Below are 18,059 nucleotides of genomic sequence, written 5' to 3' on the forward strand. Positions count from 1 at the left end.
CTTTCTTGACCCTTTCAAAAAAACTCTAAACCATTTGTAAATCTGGATCTTTGCTTAGAAAAGTAATGTTGACACTTCTGAAGTAAATCATATTTATCTAGACATCTACTAATTCTGTCTCTTAGTGTGCTGGCTACTCGTTTTGTTTCTTCTTCTTTTAGTTTTTGCAATCTGAATGCTGCAGCTTTTCTTTTTGAATTTTCTTCAGTTTATTTGCTGACTACATGCAAGAATAGTGTAACTTGCCAGTCTTGATATTCTGTGAGTTTTCAAGGTTTTTTTTTTTTTTGTTTGTTTGTTTGTTTTTTTTGTTTTTTTTGTTTGTGGTTTGTTTATTTATTTTTGGCGATCAATGTCTTAACACAGCCTGGGTATTTTTTATGTTAAATATTGAAAAAAGGCCATGTTCAAAATTCTGCCTTTTTAGAGAATCCCATAGCAAACACTCTGGGCAATGTCTGTTTGTTTAATTGTAATAGCCTAAACTCTGTCACTTGCCTGTTAGGTTGAATTGTTGAACTTACAATTGGAAGTTAAATTTCAAATACTCTTAGTGTGAAGTTGTTTGGCCTTATTCAGTTACTTGCATTCTTTCTATCTTCCTGTCTCTCATCTGGCACTTATTTATCACATGGCACTCAAATGAATAGGAGCAATTTCAGTGCAAAAACATAGTTTTGTCTGTTTTGGGGGCATATTTTGTGTTTGAGAATGTAATGAGGCTAAAAAATATATATATATATAATCTCACTATTTTGTTCATGTTGTGCAATGTGATATAAAAGGAGTTCCAGCAGTGTTGGCACAATTATATGGGGCATGCAGGAACAAAACCACATGTCATTTATTCCCTTCTTTTTGCCAACATACCTTCAAGATCCCAAACAAAATGCAATATAGTTAAGTAGCAACTAATACTTAATATTGACAGATTATTTATTATTATAAAAAGGACATATTTTTACCAAGACAATTGAACACCAAAAATACCTTTGATGTTTGCATAATTAAGAAAAATTCCGGAAAGTTTACTAATTTCTCCCAGATCTAATTTGATAATAGTTCTCCCAGATCCATATAAAGTCAGTAGAATTCAATTTTTCTTCCGGTTTCTGCACTAACTCTGAAAAGCCCAGAGGAAGGAGCTGCTCTTATTTCTTAATGGCTAGTGAAAGCAATAGGATACTTCCTTTGCTATTGTAAATGGGATGATTTTTTAAATTTTCATTTGAATTGAAAAAAACAGTAGTGAAGAACATGACTGTTCCAAAGTAACAAGCTTTTCTAGTATGTGTACTACTGCCATTGAGATAGCTCAATTTTTTAACTTTTTGAAATTAGAAATTCTCAGCTCCTCTCCACCCCCAAGTTTCTTGGCCTGCATGGATTTGCAGTAAAATAAATGACATTTAATTTATCATTATGGTCTCATAATGTCATGCTAAAAGATTTGGAATATTTTCAGATTAACCACATTTCATGAAACGCTGTTAAGCTTTAGCAATTCTTTCTGTTGCTCAGAGCTATCCTTGCTTTCTTGCTTCTTTCTAAATTTTTACCAGCCACATGGCTACTACATTTGCAAATTCCTTTGCTGAATCAGGTTAAAATAAATAAAATTAAAACTGAGAACTCTTGAGTGGGGTTGATTCTTGCTTTTGAAAAAACCCCAACATTTCTGAATACCTTTAGTCAGTCCAAGCATTTCCTCAATGAACTTATTTAAATGGGATTATTCATCATGGAAATGTTCTGCTTACTGCAAGTAAAACATGCAGTACCCTTTTAAAATGCGTAACTATGTGAGAAATCTCCCTGGAATTAAGCATGTGCTTCAGGTGCTTTTCTGAATTTAGGCTTTTGTAAAGTTAATTAAAAGATTTTTTTCCCCTTCTGCATCTTTTGTTTCAAATTGTACATTATTTTTTCTTTTTAAAATAGAGACCTTGAGGCAGATTCTTTCTGGATTCTACTAAAATTCTGCTAAAGAAATTTAGTACACCTAATATACTTGGGTATTTTTGAGTACTTCATAAGTTGCTATCTCCAAGGATTTATACACTTTGGAAACCTCCACCCTCCCTACAAAAATATGTTTATTATTTGATAAATCAAATGCATATTACTCATTTCTGACAATGAAGAATTCCATACAGCAGTAAGGCTCCAGTGCGGGATGGACCTACCCATTTAGTGATCGTATTCCATAGGTTCTTATCTGCTTCAAATACACTTGCCTGAAGTAATACCAAAAAGAAAAAAAGGAAGGAAGAAAACCCATTCCACTAAAAAAAAAAAAGAAAAAAAAAGAAAAAAAAAAGAGAAAAATGGCAAATTCATTTAGCTACTTGGCTCATTTCGTTAAACTCAGAGTTAAATGGATTCAGGGATGAAAATTACAGCAAAAGAAACCATTTCAGGCCGGTTCATCATACCCTCAGCTGTCCTGTCCCATCAGGCTGGTCAGCTGAAGCTCCAAAAGGTGGTCCTTTAAGGGACAAACACTCCTCTCTGCAGCCCAGAGCAGTAATGAGCTCCCCAGGCTCACTGTGGGCAGGAGTGGGAGACACCACAGGCAAGCTGTGGTGGGTAGGGTCCTTATGCTCTGCTTTGCCTGGAGGTGATGTCTCTGTGCTGCTGGCAGAGCTTGGACACTATCTGGGCTAATGATGATCATAGTCAAATTAGAGGCTATTCTCACTCCTGCTTGTTCAGCCAAAGAGAGAAGAAAGGTGGCTTAGAATCATCCTCTCCTCTCCTCTGTCTCCCACTTTTGAATTTTCCTGAGCACTTGACTCTGCTAAGGTTTATTATACTAACTGAAATTAATCAAACCATTTTCCAGTTATAGGCAGTAGAACATGTTCATAGTTCAGAAATGGACATTCTTTGTATCCTTCCTGCGGTTCTGTTCAAATATGTCGGGAGTGGGCAAGGAAAATTGGCTCTGGCACCTTCCCTGCCTGTTATAAAAGGGTGGAAACCCGTAACAAACCAAAGCACACACAACATCTTTTGCCATCTGCAGAGCTTCCAAACCTTTGCTAATTTTATGGAGATTGGCCAAAGACTAGGTAAGCCAGAATCCCAATTAAAAACATGCATCAATGCATGGACTGGAAGGTAAATATGTTATAGGTACAAATGATGAGAAAGCAGTCAGTGAAAAACATAGAGCAGCCAAGAAAATTCAGCAAATATAAACAGGGATACCTAACAATTCTGTGGATAAAATATTAGGCAGAGAAAGGTAAGAATGGTCTTTTGGAAAAGAGGCAAGATAGTCTGTAAAACAAATTTGAGTAAGGCAGAAAAGCTTCAAAACTAGAGTGACATTACCCTGCTATAAAACTTTTAAACTTTCCTGCTATAAGCTGCTTCTTCCTCTCTCCCAGTACTTTGTCAAGACAGATGAATCATGGTGCACTTACTCTAGCTAAAATAAACCTTGAATTTTAGAGCTTCATTACTTTCACTTTTTTTTTTTTTTCCTCCTGGATTGTCAAATGGAAAGATTTATTCATGCTGAGATTAATGTGCAACAAGACTCAAGTATTTATAGCTGAATATTTGTCATTTTTAAAAAATTGTAAACAACCAGCAAAGCAAATGTATCTTTGTAGTCCTTCAGGCTAATGGTTTTAGTTCTGCTTTTTATTTTAAATGAGTGGGATATAGCTGCATGGTAGCAAAATTACATAGACATCTAAATGGCCATACAGTATGGAACTGTGAATTTTCTCTCTGATACAAACACAAGATAATAGGAGGTGAAAGGTGGCTGTTGTTACTGTCTGAATAAATGAGAACAATGCATTTGGAAAGAAAAGAGGAATAACAGTGGCAACTTAAGAACTGGAAATAAAGTAAAACAATAGTTTTCTATTTTGTCTGAAAAGATGGGGAAAAAGGAGATAAACCATGGAAGAGATCAGCCACATGCTAGAGAATATAGTTGGCTTGACTCTCATCTACACTGATCCTGAATGAAAAGTACTGTTTAATATAGTCCCTTTGAAAATCACCTTACAGTACTCATGGCAAGTGCAGGAGCCTACATGAAAACCAGGAGTAATGAGAAAATTGGTTCCAAGGCTGGGGCAAAGTCTTCTAAGAGGCATCTATGGTGTCTCTCACAATAGCATTTATCTCCCGATTGGTTGTAGTATATCACCACAGATTGTCACCTTATCTCCAGAAAAATTAAATAACAATGTTAATGGGCTGCCAGGCTGCCAGCCCTGGGGGTCTGAGAAGAATATATTATACTATACTATACTATACTATACTATACTATACTATACTATACTATACTATACTATACTATACTATACTATGATAGAATAGAATAGAATAGAATAGAATAGAATAGAATAGAATAGAACAGAACAGAACAGAACAGAACAGAATAGAATAGAATAGAATAGAATAGAATAGAATAATTACAGTTGGAAGAGACTTACAACAATCATCTGCTCCATCTGCCTGAACAATTCAGGGCTGACCAAAAGCTAAAGCCCGCTGTGAACCTCAGTACTAGTGGAGATCATTGCATTGAGTTAGAGATGCCCTGGAGGATGCAGAAACAGGCTTGCATAGGTTCTTCTGGCAGGTCCATGACTGCTGCCAGCAGTGCTGAAAGGACACAAGCATGCAGCAATGTACCACCAGAATATGGAAAACATGTTAGTTGTGCCTTTTCTGGTACAGTTGTAGATTAATTAGTGTTTGGCCCCGTCAGGGATTACGCTGAGCTAAACCAAGAGACAGCATATCACTGTGCTGCTACAACAGTGCAGTGCTACACTGAGTCAGCATATCCCTGCTCCTCTAAGCAGAAAATCAACACTGAATCAAGGTGCTTGTTGCATCATTTCTGCTAGTCAGGTGTGCTAGTGGATTCAGAAGGCTCTGCTTTTCTCCTTGTGCAAAATTGTATGTTTGTTCTATAGAATCCTAGAATCATTTAGGTCAGAAAAGACCTTTGAGGTAGTCAGGTCCAACTGTTAACCCACCACTGCCACGTCCATCATTAAACCAGGTCCCCAAGCACCGCATCTACACATTTTTTAAACACCTCCAAGTATGGTGACTCTACCACCTCCCTAGGCAGCCTGTTCCAATGCTTCACCACACTTTCTATAAATAAATTTTTCCTAATATCCAGTCTAAACCTCCCCTGGCATAACTTGAGGATACTTCCTTTTCTTCTGTCACTTGTTATCTGGGAGAAGAGACTGACCCCCACCTGACTACAGCCTCCTGTCAGGTAGTGGTAGAGAGAGATAAGGATCCTTGTGAGTGTCCTCTTCTCCAGACTGAACACCCCCAGTCCCCTCAGCCGCTCCCCACAAGACCTGTGCCCCAGCCCCTTCCCCAGCCCCGCTGCCCGTCTCTGGACACGCTGCAGCCCCTCTACGTCCCTCTTGCAGAGAGGGGCCCAGACCTGAACACAGGGTTCGAGGGGCGGCCTCAGCAGTGCCCAGTGCAGGGGGACGGTCACTGCCCTGGTCCTGCTGGCCACCCTGCTGGGGACACCAGCCAGGGTGCTGCTGGCCGCCTGGGCCTCCTGGGCACACTGCTGGCTCCTGCCCAGCCGGCCGTCACCCAGCACCCCCAGGCCCTTTTACACCAGGTGGATACAGGTGATACAGGAGATGTTCTAAAATCAGTTTTTCAGAAATAAAAAATGATTGTCAGGGAAAAGACCTGTTTTTAGGGCGCCAGGGCTTAGCACATCCTTCTACACATATATTCACACGACAGATCTGCCTCACTTGTGCTATACTACACAGGAGAAAATGACCTAGAACTAATTCTACTATGAATATTATCAGAGCAGATATTTTTCCTTGTGATATCTAATATCCTTCAAATTTGCTAATCATGCAGGCAGCATGATTTATTTCTGAATTGAGAAGTAATAACAGGTAACTCTGTTGTTACCACAGACTTGTTTTTACCAGCTGCATGTTTTATTTAAAGCTAGGTTGTGTGTAAAGATCTGGGCGTGAAAGGGTATGACAAACAAAACTCGATTATATGTCAGACCTTTAAATAAAATAAATTCTGCTCAGTTGAAATGTGCACATGTGAATTAGTCATTTGGTATTTAACTAACATAGTAATCAATTTAAAGACTCCAGACATTTAAGATTTTATTTATCCATTTATTTCCTACTGCCTGTCTGTGTGCATGCCAGAAATGGTAATGTTCTACAAGCCAGATGAGAAAAGTAGAAAAAAAGGACAGGCTTTATAAGGTTTGCTGTATAAGATCTCCCTTCCAGCACCCCTGAGGTGGAATTCAAATCTATGGCTTAATTTTTAAATATGATAGGGATAAAAAAAAAAAACTTTTTTGATTATTTAAGAAATATTACAAAATTCAGGAGATTATTTCATTAAAGGACATGTAGCACTCTTGTATGCTTATCATATCAGATTGACCTAGTAATGTTTATAACTGTAACTAATTTTGAGACTAATCTCTTCATACTGTGTCCATGGCTCTTATTACAGGCAATGGAATTAAAGATAGAGAGCATTTTGCAGGATTCTGTCCTGTTCTTCTAAAATTAGTTACAGAAGCCTCAAAACCAGCAAGCAGAATGTGAATTCAGTGACCCCTACTTAAAAAAAAAACCAACAACAAACAAAGGAAACCACTGCAACAAAAGGTAGCCAGAGGAGTAAATAGTGCTCCAGTTTTATAGCAGCTCAATAGCTGGGGCACTTGTCCAACGATGGTGTTGGAGACTGCCTATATTTTACATTAAGCAATAATGTAATATCCTGAAACAGAAACCAACCAAACATCTTTTGTTCCCCTTCTCCTGTTCAATCAGTGAATGCTTAACCTGCCTGTGCTAGATGGAAGTGCCAGGCCTAGGATAATGGGTCAAACCCACTTTCCTTCACATAAATTAGCCTTCAGATTAATGGTTATGTTTTAAGAAAGTTATAAAGGATTGAAAGATCAAGAAAAGAAATTAGCAGGTTTTCAGTTGATGTCTACGCTACTCAATGTTGTCCTGTACTGAGTACTCCAGTATTGACATGTAGGGTGAAAGCTGGAGGAATGACAACTGTATTTTCCTAAAAATCTTTTTGCTGCTTTATTTTCGTAGAAAACAGAGTTGTGAGTCCTGTTTGTTTTCAAACTACAGCAAAAGAGGTATCCAAGTCACAGAAAAGAAGGAAGATTGATTTGCATAGCTATCCCATGTATTTTTTATGGTCTAAAATAAGAAGTTCTGAGTTCAGGGAGACATATATAAAGTGGTCCGTGCAAGCACTCTAGTTTGTATGTACCACTTGGCAACTCAGATCCCCTTGGGTGCACTGTCTGGCAAGGAACATTTAAGCTGAGGTCATGCATTCTGCTCCGGCAGTCAAGGACCTAACTACCTTTTTAGTTGAGTGCCAAGTTTTTGAAATAATGTATTCAAAAGATGTTTCAAATGTTTGGTTGTCTGTGAAAAATAAAATAATTTAACTAAAAGTCAGGTAATGAGTATCTTCTGTTAATCAGACTTGACTGTAGTCCTTGTAGGTTTTGAACAGCCTAGCAAATACTGCTAAGAAGAAACAGGCACCTCCACTTTATACCAGAAATAAAAAGGTGGAGTAAAGCTTTTTCACAACTATTTCACTCCTTTACTCATCAGAAACTTTGCTTATCTGAAGCACTTGAAAGACTTGAAATTGTTCAATAAGTAATTAATATAAAAGCCAATTATGAACTATGGTGTTAGCCATGCTTGTTTTCTCATTGCATACATTTTCTTCCTACATCAAAAAGCTAGCACTGTCTCTTCTTCATAGAAATAAATTGAGTGAACAACAGTTGGAGTCTTTGGAAGACATTTTAAAAATTGTTATAGATCTTAATTGCTCTTCTTTAGAAATCTTCTAATTGCTATAGGTAACTAATCTCACTTTCTGAATTCCCTTTGACTAATGTCATATCGGATGGCTGTATCATAATGTTATGTAACACAGTGCATCTTGTCAAGAGTGATATTAATGTCTTTACAGTTGAAGAATAGAAGAGAATTGTGCACAAGGTGCAAGAATTGTGCAAGAGTTTGTGCAATATAAGGAGCCTTGGACAACTTGCACATTTTGATACAAGCCATGTGACTCTAAATAAAGAGAAGCAGGCAAAATCATGCTCCTCCACAGCCATGCTAACCAGTAGAGAGCCAGTAACCATTATATCTTTCTCAAATGGAGCTCGGAGCAGGATCCTCCTACTACTCCTGCTCAACACCGAAGAACATAGTTTAAAGCCCTAGTACCTACCAAATGCTTTGAAATAATCTCATTAGAAACTTGCTCAAATAGTGGTCCTTGTACAGGTTTCTGCACTGTTATGTCAGTAGCAAAATGTGTTAACACAAGGCTAAACAAGGAAGTAAGGAAAAATATCTCTTTGTTCATTGTTGCAAGAATTTATGGATTTGTCCTTACAAAAATCTGAAACTATTCTTTTAAAGAGTGAAACAGTGATTAAATTCAACAGGACAAAGTCCTGCTGTGAGGTTACCTTTTTCATTATGTCATTTTCATCTATAATAGCCTTGGGACTTTGTTTTTTCAACTGTCTCACACTGTCTGGAATTTAACATCCTATTGTCTGTGCAGCAGTTATACATTTTTATGCAGGAAACACCCACTTAGTGCTGTTAAATCACGAGGCCAGGCAGCTTTTATAATCAGCTTCTTTGAAAACCTTTTGTATAAAGAATACTGTATGAAAGGCACCAATAAAACATTAATGACCCATGCTTCCGATCTCAAAACAGCAGGAACACACACATTCAAGGAACTCGGTTTCCATCTCTGCTAGAGACCATAGCAACATGAGCACTTCTGTACCTTATGTTGTATGAAGTATTTTTTTTTCAGCAACACAAAATACAACACAAACTTCAGTGGGAATTCTGGAATATTAAATAGAGCTCTTTTTGAATAAAACTATGTAGTATTTACTGGGATAGCACCATCACAAAATACTAAGAATATAAGTGGTTCCTCTCTGTGGAGTGCAGGAAAAAAACAGACAATTCTTTGACTCCGGTGGCATTGTTATTCAATGTAAATCACGTTATGGGTAAAATTTGATGTTTGCATGGTGATCATTACTGTTGTGGTACTCAGCCAACCCTGATGCAGGCAACAAAAGTAAAACTTCTTAACAAACCTTTAAGGATTTGTAAATAAATTTATGCTAATTAAGTACATGTAAAACACATGAGTCTCATGCATTTGAGTTGATGGTGAGTGATGGTTGTGCCTACCATGATGGTTACAATAAAAACCTTTGCTGGCTTTATTGTCTGGCTGAAGCAAATAATGAAAGTAAGGATGGTGCTAGATCAGAGTGAGGTTTAGTTTAACTCCAGAGTGCCACATCTGTTCATGCTGTGTTCGAGCTGTTATGGGAAAGAAGTCTCATTTATATATGTTAAAATGGCCAGATAGTCTAGAAATAGATTAGTACTTTGATTTTGCAAGCAGGCATCCTGGTTGCCCCTTTGTTTTGTTCCCTCCGTGTCACTTCCACTGTTACATCAGCCACAACGAAGCTGAACAATGTGACATCCTACTGTTGGACTACTTTCCCTGAAATTTTTTCACTGATAAGAACATGCTGGATTCTCTTGGAGTTTTTTTTACAAGTTAACTAAGAACAAAGTAGCTTCCACCCCCTGCCACGCCCACCCCCCACCCCCCGCCCCCTTTGGTTGTCTATTTGTGAGTGTCCATGTACTTACCATTAGGTCATGGCTTTACTTTCTTTTTGTTAAATCTCAGTCAGCTACCACTGCCCATTAAGGGCAGGAGAGGAGAAAATAATTCTACTGGCTTTTATGCTACTAAATGGAACTTTTTGGAACTAAGTGCCTTAATCATTTGGAAAGCAAAACTGCTACATATGATGAAATTCACTGTCAGTGAACTATTTAAAGAGCAATGCAGGTGGGATTGACAAGATGTTCCCTGCTGCAACAAGGAAGCAGTATTGAGCTTTCACATTTCCTATCATTTTGATTAGTTGGCAACATGTAATTGGTCTGTGTAGAAAATGCTGTGCTCTCCTTGTATCTAGAAGCCAGCTCAAAAATAAGATCTTGACAGCTGGCATCATTCATCTCAGCCCACAAACAGTTTAGATATGGCCAAACATAGGAGTAAGAGCTTTAATGACTCTTTTTAAATTACGTGAATTTGCATAATTATTACCTTTGAATTTATATGTAACCACACAGTGCATTGCTTACTTATGTAATATAGACACCCATGTTATCTGAGGGACAAGAGTATTAGCCTATCTACCTTGCTATCGTCTCTCTAACAGTAAACAGTGAAAAAAGCAATATAAGAAACAGAGCAACCAAGGAGAAATACTTCCCTCATTATATTTTGTTGCAGCCTGAGGTTTAAGGATTTTTTTAAGTTAGATGTTGCATCCAGATCATTGTTTTGGATCTAGATATGGGTCTGTCCTTAATGGATTTGGCTTATGCCATTTTTAAGATGCTTTATGTTTTTGGGGTCTATGCAGAGACTACCTCAGTTTATTTCAGTGTGGTGTAAAGAAGTTCTGCACTGAGGCACATAAGAAGTAAATTTCCTCTCTGAATTAATTAGACAGTGAACCTGAGTAAAAGTCTAGTTCCCTGTCTGTATCTATCTTAGCTATTGATCCTTGCTCTGGACATAACAGCAAAAACATATGTAGCCCTATACTTACAATACTTTTCTGAGTATCAGAGGCATTTAAAATGCCATAACACCTGAAAATATCAAAGGTAATAGAAACTTTATGAAGTAAATTGCTAGTACCAAATTAATCCCTTGTGTCACTCTGCTGAAATCAGTGAAGTAACATCAGGGAGGAATTTGGGCCGTGATTTTTAAAATACTACCTAGCACAAATTAATTGTACACCAAAGGCTTTTAAACCATGTTAGATAAGCTACACAGTCAAGGCTAATCTTATTATAGTGGCATGGTAAAATTAGAATTACATTACAGAGAATTTAATTCTGCTCCTATGTGCCTTATTTAGGTGCCCATTATCTTATTTTTCTGCCCTACAGAAGTGCAATGAAAGCTAAAAACACACCCACTCGCATCTGCCACTACAATTTACTTTTGATTTTGTAGCATAATTTTGATCATGGTCAGAAAAGAAACATAATCAATAAGAAACAAGTAGGTGTTATCTCCAATGCATGTCTGCCTTCTCAGACACTCCCCTTCCCCCCAAACAGTGTACTGAACCAGAAATGGAGTGAAGATTCAACAAAAATAAGAACAATTAAAGAAGACCAAATTTGGAAAGAAATTAAAAATCACCTAACAAAAAGTTATAGCTCAATACATTTATAAATTCAGAAATAGGAAACAGTAAATGCATAAAAAAGAATTAATATTTTTTTGAGGTAAAATGAAGATGAGATCGCTAATGAAGGAGGAAAGTGTAACTTGGTAATAGAGGTGCCCATGGCAACACTGTCAATTCCACATTGTTAGGGCAGCATTAGGGTAGAAAGCTATCTACTTAATATAAAGAACATCTTTTATATTTGCTTTTGATACTAAATTCATTCACTGTTTTGTAGTTTCTCTCTAGCATTATTACACTGTGCTGAATTACTTTTTTAAAGGTCATTCGCTACTCAATGAATGTGAGAAAAAATACAAAGAAAGGAGGCAGAGGAACTGGGATGTGGTAAACTGGAAGATGATCAAAGAATAAAGAGAGGCGTTTAAAAAGCTGATTTTTTTAATTTTTCTTTTTTTGTGACACATTTGCAAGGATTATGTCAAAATAGTGATTGTTAAGGGAGTTGCAGTACACTTTTAATGATGCTAAAATCCTATCCACTTTGCAGTCAGTAGGAGTTCTGCTATCTAGCTCATTGTTCTGATGTGGAGGAACATGGTGTCAGGAACTCATCCCCACTTGCTCTTAATATACATCATATTTTATAGATGACCAATGAAGGATTGTTTGGTTTTGGGTATTACAAATTGTTATAAAGAAGCAGTAGATTTCAACCAGATTGCAGGCTGATAAGTGACAGCTCTATGGAAAGGTGAACCTAAAACTTAGTATTGGTCAAAAAGCCAGACTGAATGTTACAGCTTATGAAGAAGTTAATAGTGGAAGTTATTATGCTGCTGAATGCATACCAATATCCTGAATACTGGCTGTGTCTTGGTTTCTTCAGTATCAAAGACAATCTTTTAGAACTAGAAAAGTTTCAGAGGAAGGAGATGAGGCACATCGGCATTAGCAAGTAACTGAACAGAGCAGCTAGTTCTAAGCACCTTACATCTGTGCTGTATATAGCTTGGGAATTTCTCTTCTAGCCAAACATAGTAGAACTATGCACACAGTTCAAAGCTGTTTGGAGCACACCTGGTTCGGCTGATTTTTTTTTTTCCTGGAATAAATCTAGTTCTTATGCATCAAAACTATTCAATGTGCAGCAAGTGGAACAAACAGGATTTGCTTCAAAACTGCTTAAATCAAAATGCTGTAGATGCCATGCAAGGTGATCAGGATATGATGTATATGAAGCTAAGCAAGCAAGCAGCCTGCTGCCCAGGAAGGGTCATCTGAGAAATAAACACTTGGGTGACATAGACAATGAGAAAAGGGATTTATTGTCCACTAAGGCTTCTGGTGACAAAAACCTATGAGGTGCTTTATAAACCTAGCAGGGGAGTAGTTCAGAACAAGCAATAGAAAGGGACTTTTCTTATTGCAACAGGGACTTTGTGTCTTGGGATGTCCGTGGCTTCTAAAATTCCATATAGGCTCAAGGGGGAATAAGTTAAATTTATGGAAAAAAAATCAATGTAATTTTATTATGTATACAAAAAGTAGCTCTGTCTCAGCAAGTTCTTTAACTGAAAATCGTAGAGACTAGGGATGTTTGGGGAGTATCATGTCCTGTTTGCTCTGTTCTAATACTATTCCACCACTTAAACTTCTTCATTGGGACACTCTTAACAAGACTATGCTCAGTAGGACAGACCTTTGAAATGCCACTGTTTGGCTTTTTTAATAGTAATAGGTGTTTGTCATTTGTTGTCCTTTGCGTGTCACTAGTCAGGTGGTTGTCAAATTCTTTGAGTTCATGAGTACTTTTGAAAATGGTTACTGATCTTAGTGATCACTCAGCATTGAAACTTCACTTTAATAAGACAGAAACAGTTCCAAAGACAGGGATATTCCAATCCCCAAGTATAGTTTGGTTTTGTAGTGTCTGCAGTTCACATTTAGACTGGATCTAATTTCATATTTAATAAGCAAGCTAATCAATGACAACTGAAACTGTAAGCTAATTCCTACTAACTTGCAGAAGTAAAATTAAATTCCCTTAGTATGTATCCTAAAAACATCAGAATCAGAAAACAAACACAGCTGAATTTTTCCTCTTTTTCAGGAAGTACTTTGTTTTATGCTTGGAATTTTTTTTAAAAAAATCCTTTATGGAAAGATCTATCATAGGCTTCTTTACTGAACTTAATTAATTAGAAAACAGCTGAGTAAGACACTTTCCTCTCAATATACTGTTCTACATTACAATACCAGTCTGTTTGTACTGAATAAATAGGTGCCGGTTTCACTGTGCTGTGTACAAATAATGTTCTTCATGTTCTGAAGTTTATAGAGTGACTTGAGAAGTACAGAACTTATTGCATTAATTTCAGGTTTATCATGATTTTGACTAGCACTGAAATATTATCCCCTATTGTTATCCCCTGCTGCTTTTCAGGATAGTAAAGAAGTATTTCTTTGTCATTGGTGGTGGAATTATACAGCTACCTTATAACAGTTTATTTTTGTTTAGTTTTAGATCTGTATAGTAACAATTTATTTATAGTGAGAGATGACCAGTGATCATCAACTGGTTCTAAAGCCTTTGTTTGAATGAGGTGTGAGGGATCACCAATACTTGTGAAACTTAAAGGGCCTTATCATGTTACATGTCTCAACCTTGCTTAGGAGGAAAACGCAGGTAAGGATATATAGCAATTAACTGATGCATGTTTAACCTGTTGGTTGTCTTAGGGTTTCTGAGAGACATGTGGATCAACAGCCCTTGGTACCTGTAGGTTTTGGCTATTATTAGTTGTTCTGAATTGGTACAAACAAATATAGTATTTACTACACACTGTTAGTTTGTTCTTCAGGCATGTCCTGGTCCTATATGTATAATTAAATATTAACAATGTACCTTGTATAGAGCTTGTATTCTTTGTTGTTTTTGCAAGAAAAAAGCATCCATCTCAGCTGCTGGTAGTGAAAGGGAAGAACAGGAATTTATGACATAATCAATATTTAAAGCAATAATATTCTACAGTCATTTCAAATCAACTGCAGTGGCAACCAGAGTTTTATCTGATGTAAAGCCTAGGATGGTGTGCTAAACATTAGAAAGAATCTTTGGGCAATGTAAGGCCTTGGTAAAGGTGATGATATGGAGCCTGAACTCGGCATAGAAACATTCTTTTTTACTTCCACTGGCTTTGGACCATTACAAACTTGCCTACTCAAACGTTTGGATTTAATTTCATGATGCAATGGTGTCAAAACTTTTTAACCAAGAGCATGAATACTGTGAAAAATCTTGAGGTAACTTGCAAAAAAACCCCAACCTACAGGCATGAAAACGGAAACAGAAACAGCACAAAGAGGAATGCTGAAAATGTATTCTTTAAAAGAAAATAACAGTTAAGCATTCTTCTATATTATTTTGTAGACATAATCCCAAATTAGATTATGAGGGTAACTGTTAGCAATGTACCTTAGAATTTGGACTGAACACAAAAGTCTGCTTCTCTTAAGAAATCTGCTTTATATCCTAAAGTGCAAGACTGCAGTTTAAGCAATTTACAGTCAGCTGAAAAACCTCCAGGGCAGCCCAAATAGATTTACTTCCAGGGTTATCTATTAATATTCTTTCCTCTATTAGACAAAAAAGAAACTCAATGTTGTTTTGAGATAGATTTACAAAGGTAAAAAATCTGTTTTAAAATACCAGCTGAGTTGCACCAGTTGTGTTTATTCAGATACTTGCTGGATCAGCTTGAAAAGTCACAGGATGCGTGTAATATGAGAAGTGGAATGTACTTGCACTACCAAATTTTCATCCCAGTTTGTCACATGATCAATTTTTGACATGCGAAATAGCGAGATGAAATGAATACCTCCATAGTCAAAAAAAATGGTTCTGCCCCTCTACTCCACCCTGATGAGTCCCCACGCTGAGTACTGACTCCAGCTCTGGAGTCTTCAGCACAGGAAAAACATGGACCTGTTGAGGCAGGTCTTGAGGAGGGTCAAAAGATGATCAGAAGGATGGAACACCTTTCCTAAGAAAAGGCTGAGAGAGTTGGGCTTGTTCAGCCTGCAGAAGAGAAGGGTCCAGGGAGACTTTTTGCCACATTTCAGTGCTTAAAGGGGTCTTATAAGAAAGATGGGGACAGACATTTTAGTACGGTCTGTAGCAGTAGGACAAGGGACAATGGTTTTAAAATAAAAAAGACTAGATTTAGACTAGATATAAGGAAGAAATTTTTTGTGGTGGGAGTGGTGAAACACTGGGAAAGGTTACCTAGAGGGGTGCTAGGTACCCCATCCCTGGCAGTGTTCAAGGCCAGGCTGGATGGGGCTTTGAGCAACCTGGTAGAGTGGAAGGTGTCCCAGCCTATGGCAGTGGGGGTGGACTAGATGATTTTTAAAGGTCCCTTCCAACCCAAACTGTTCTATGATTCTAGGAACTATTCTATGACAGTTTATAGATATTAATAAAAGAACAAATCAGAGTGATTCATTCTTTCATCGATGGCATTTTCTGAGTGTCGATTGACTTAAAAGTTTTGTCCTATAGAGGGAAGGTATAGCACATGGGAGTTCATGGAATGCTCTACTGAATCAGATCAGAGTAATCTAGTGTTGACATCTATAGTGAGAAACAAGAAGCAAATGTAAAACAACTTTCAAACTCCAAGTTCTTCCAGAAGAAGGTACTTTGGTACACTACTGTTATGTGCTATGGCGGTTCCCTTGCACACTGCACTGCAGTGGCCTATATCCCTACCATGGAAGGTTTCAGGCACTCACCTGTTCTCAGATACGTTTGCTGAGCGTAAGCAGCACATAAGGTTCTTACCCTATTTTTTTATAACATGGCTGAAGTAGTGTGGTGTGCTGACACTGTCTGGAGGCCACATGCCCACCCAAGCTGCTCTGTCAATCCCCCTTCTCAGCCAGACAGGAGAGAGAAAATATAATGGAAGGCTTGCAGGACGGGATAAGGACAGGGAGAAATTACTCAGCCATTACCATCATGGGCAAAACAGACTCAGTTTGGTGAAAGCAAATTTGCCAATCAAATCAGAGTAGGATAATGAGAAAATAAAAAATAAATCTTAAAACATCTTCCCCCTACCCCTCCCTTATTCCTGGGCTTAACTTTACTCCCAAATTCTCTACCTCCTCCCACCAGCGGCACAGGGGGATGGGCGTTGCAGTCAGTTCACCACACTTTGTTTCTGCTAATTCTCCCACCTCAGGGGGAGGACTCCTCACACTCTTCCCCTGCTCCAGCGTGGAGTCCCTCCCACAGGAGACAGTTACCCACAGACTTCTCTAACGTGAGTCCTTTCTGCAGGCTGGAGTTCTTAATGAACTGTTCTAGCATGGGTCCCTTCCATGAGGTGCAGTCCTTCAGGAACAGGATTCTCCAGTGTGGATCCCACACAGGGTCACAAGTCCTGCCAGCAAACCTGCTCCATCCTGGGCTCCTCTCTGCACGGGTCCACAGGTCATGCCAGGAGCCTGCTCCAGCCCAGACTTCCCATGGGGTCACAGAGTCCTTCAGGCATTCCCCTGCTCCAGCATGGGGTCCTCCCCAGGATGCAGGGGGATATTCACTCCACTGTGGACCTCCATGAGCTGTAAGGGCACAGCCTGTCCCACTATGGTCTTCACCACGGGCTGCAGGGGAACCTCTGTTCTGGTGCCTGTCACAGTTCCTCTCCCTCCTTCTTCATGGACCTTGGTGTTCACAGTTTTTTCCTTCACATATTCTCACTCCTCTCTCTGGCTGCAGGTATGACCTGCAAGTTTTTCCCCCCCCTTCTTAGTTATGTTATTACAGAGGCACTACCACCGTCACTGATGGGCTTGGCCTTGGCCAGCAGCAGGTCCATCTGGGAGCTGGCTGGCATTGGCTCTATCAGGCACAGGGGAAATTTCTAGCAGCTTGTCACAGAAGCCACTCAGATACTAAAACCTTGCCACTCAAACCCAATACATTCCACCCTTTGCCTCTTTGAATCACATATTTAAGAGTTATCATTGAAATCCATATTTCATCACAAAATCTTCACAAACTTCACTCTCATCAACAAAAAAAGAATTCCCCACATCAAAGTCAAAATAATATCATCACAACACCAAATGGAAGTGGATAATTTCTGCCCAATCCACCCCTTGTTCCTTCATCAAAATCGTAACAACTGAAATTCCTCACCATCATTCTGCTCTCTAACACTGTTCAGTCCATGTTTTGCCCATTACCTCTCCCAATTACTATCCTTATCTTGAATTCCTTGACTCCCATGTTGGGTACCAAAAAGGACTGTGCTAGACACCAGGGTGCCCACCAAAGCTGCTGTAACACTCCCCCACAATTATCAGATGTCTTTCCTATTGAATTTCTCTCGTATTTTTGAAGTCTAAACTTTGTAGCCCTTCATAGTCCATAAGGTCTGAAAAGCAGAATCTACCTTGTTGCATCTTCCTGTGTGGAGTTGCTACAAATTTATCTTTGCAAGAGGAGCCAGAAGTCTGTGGAGCTTATGAGAACACATAGAGGATCAAACTAGGCAGTTTTGCAGAGTAATGAGCTCTGGGTCAAGTGAGCATGGCTAATTATGACTGGGCTGCTATCAGAGGTTTTGATCTTATCCAGATTCAAGTGAATTGTTCTGACATCCCTGCCATGGCAAAGCTCAGTTTT

This window comes from Falco punctatus (assembly GCF_963210335.1).
Source record: "Falco punctatus genome assembly, chromosome: Z".
NCBI lineage: Eukaryota > Metazoa > Chordata > Aves > Falconiformes > Falconidae > Falco > Falco punctatus.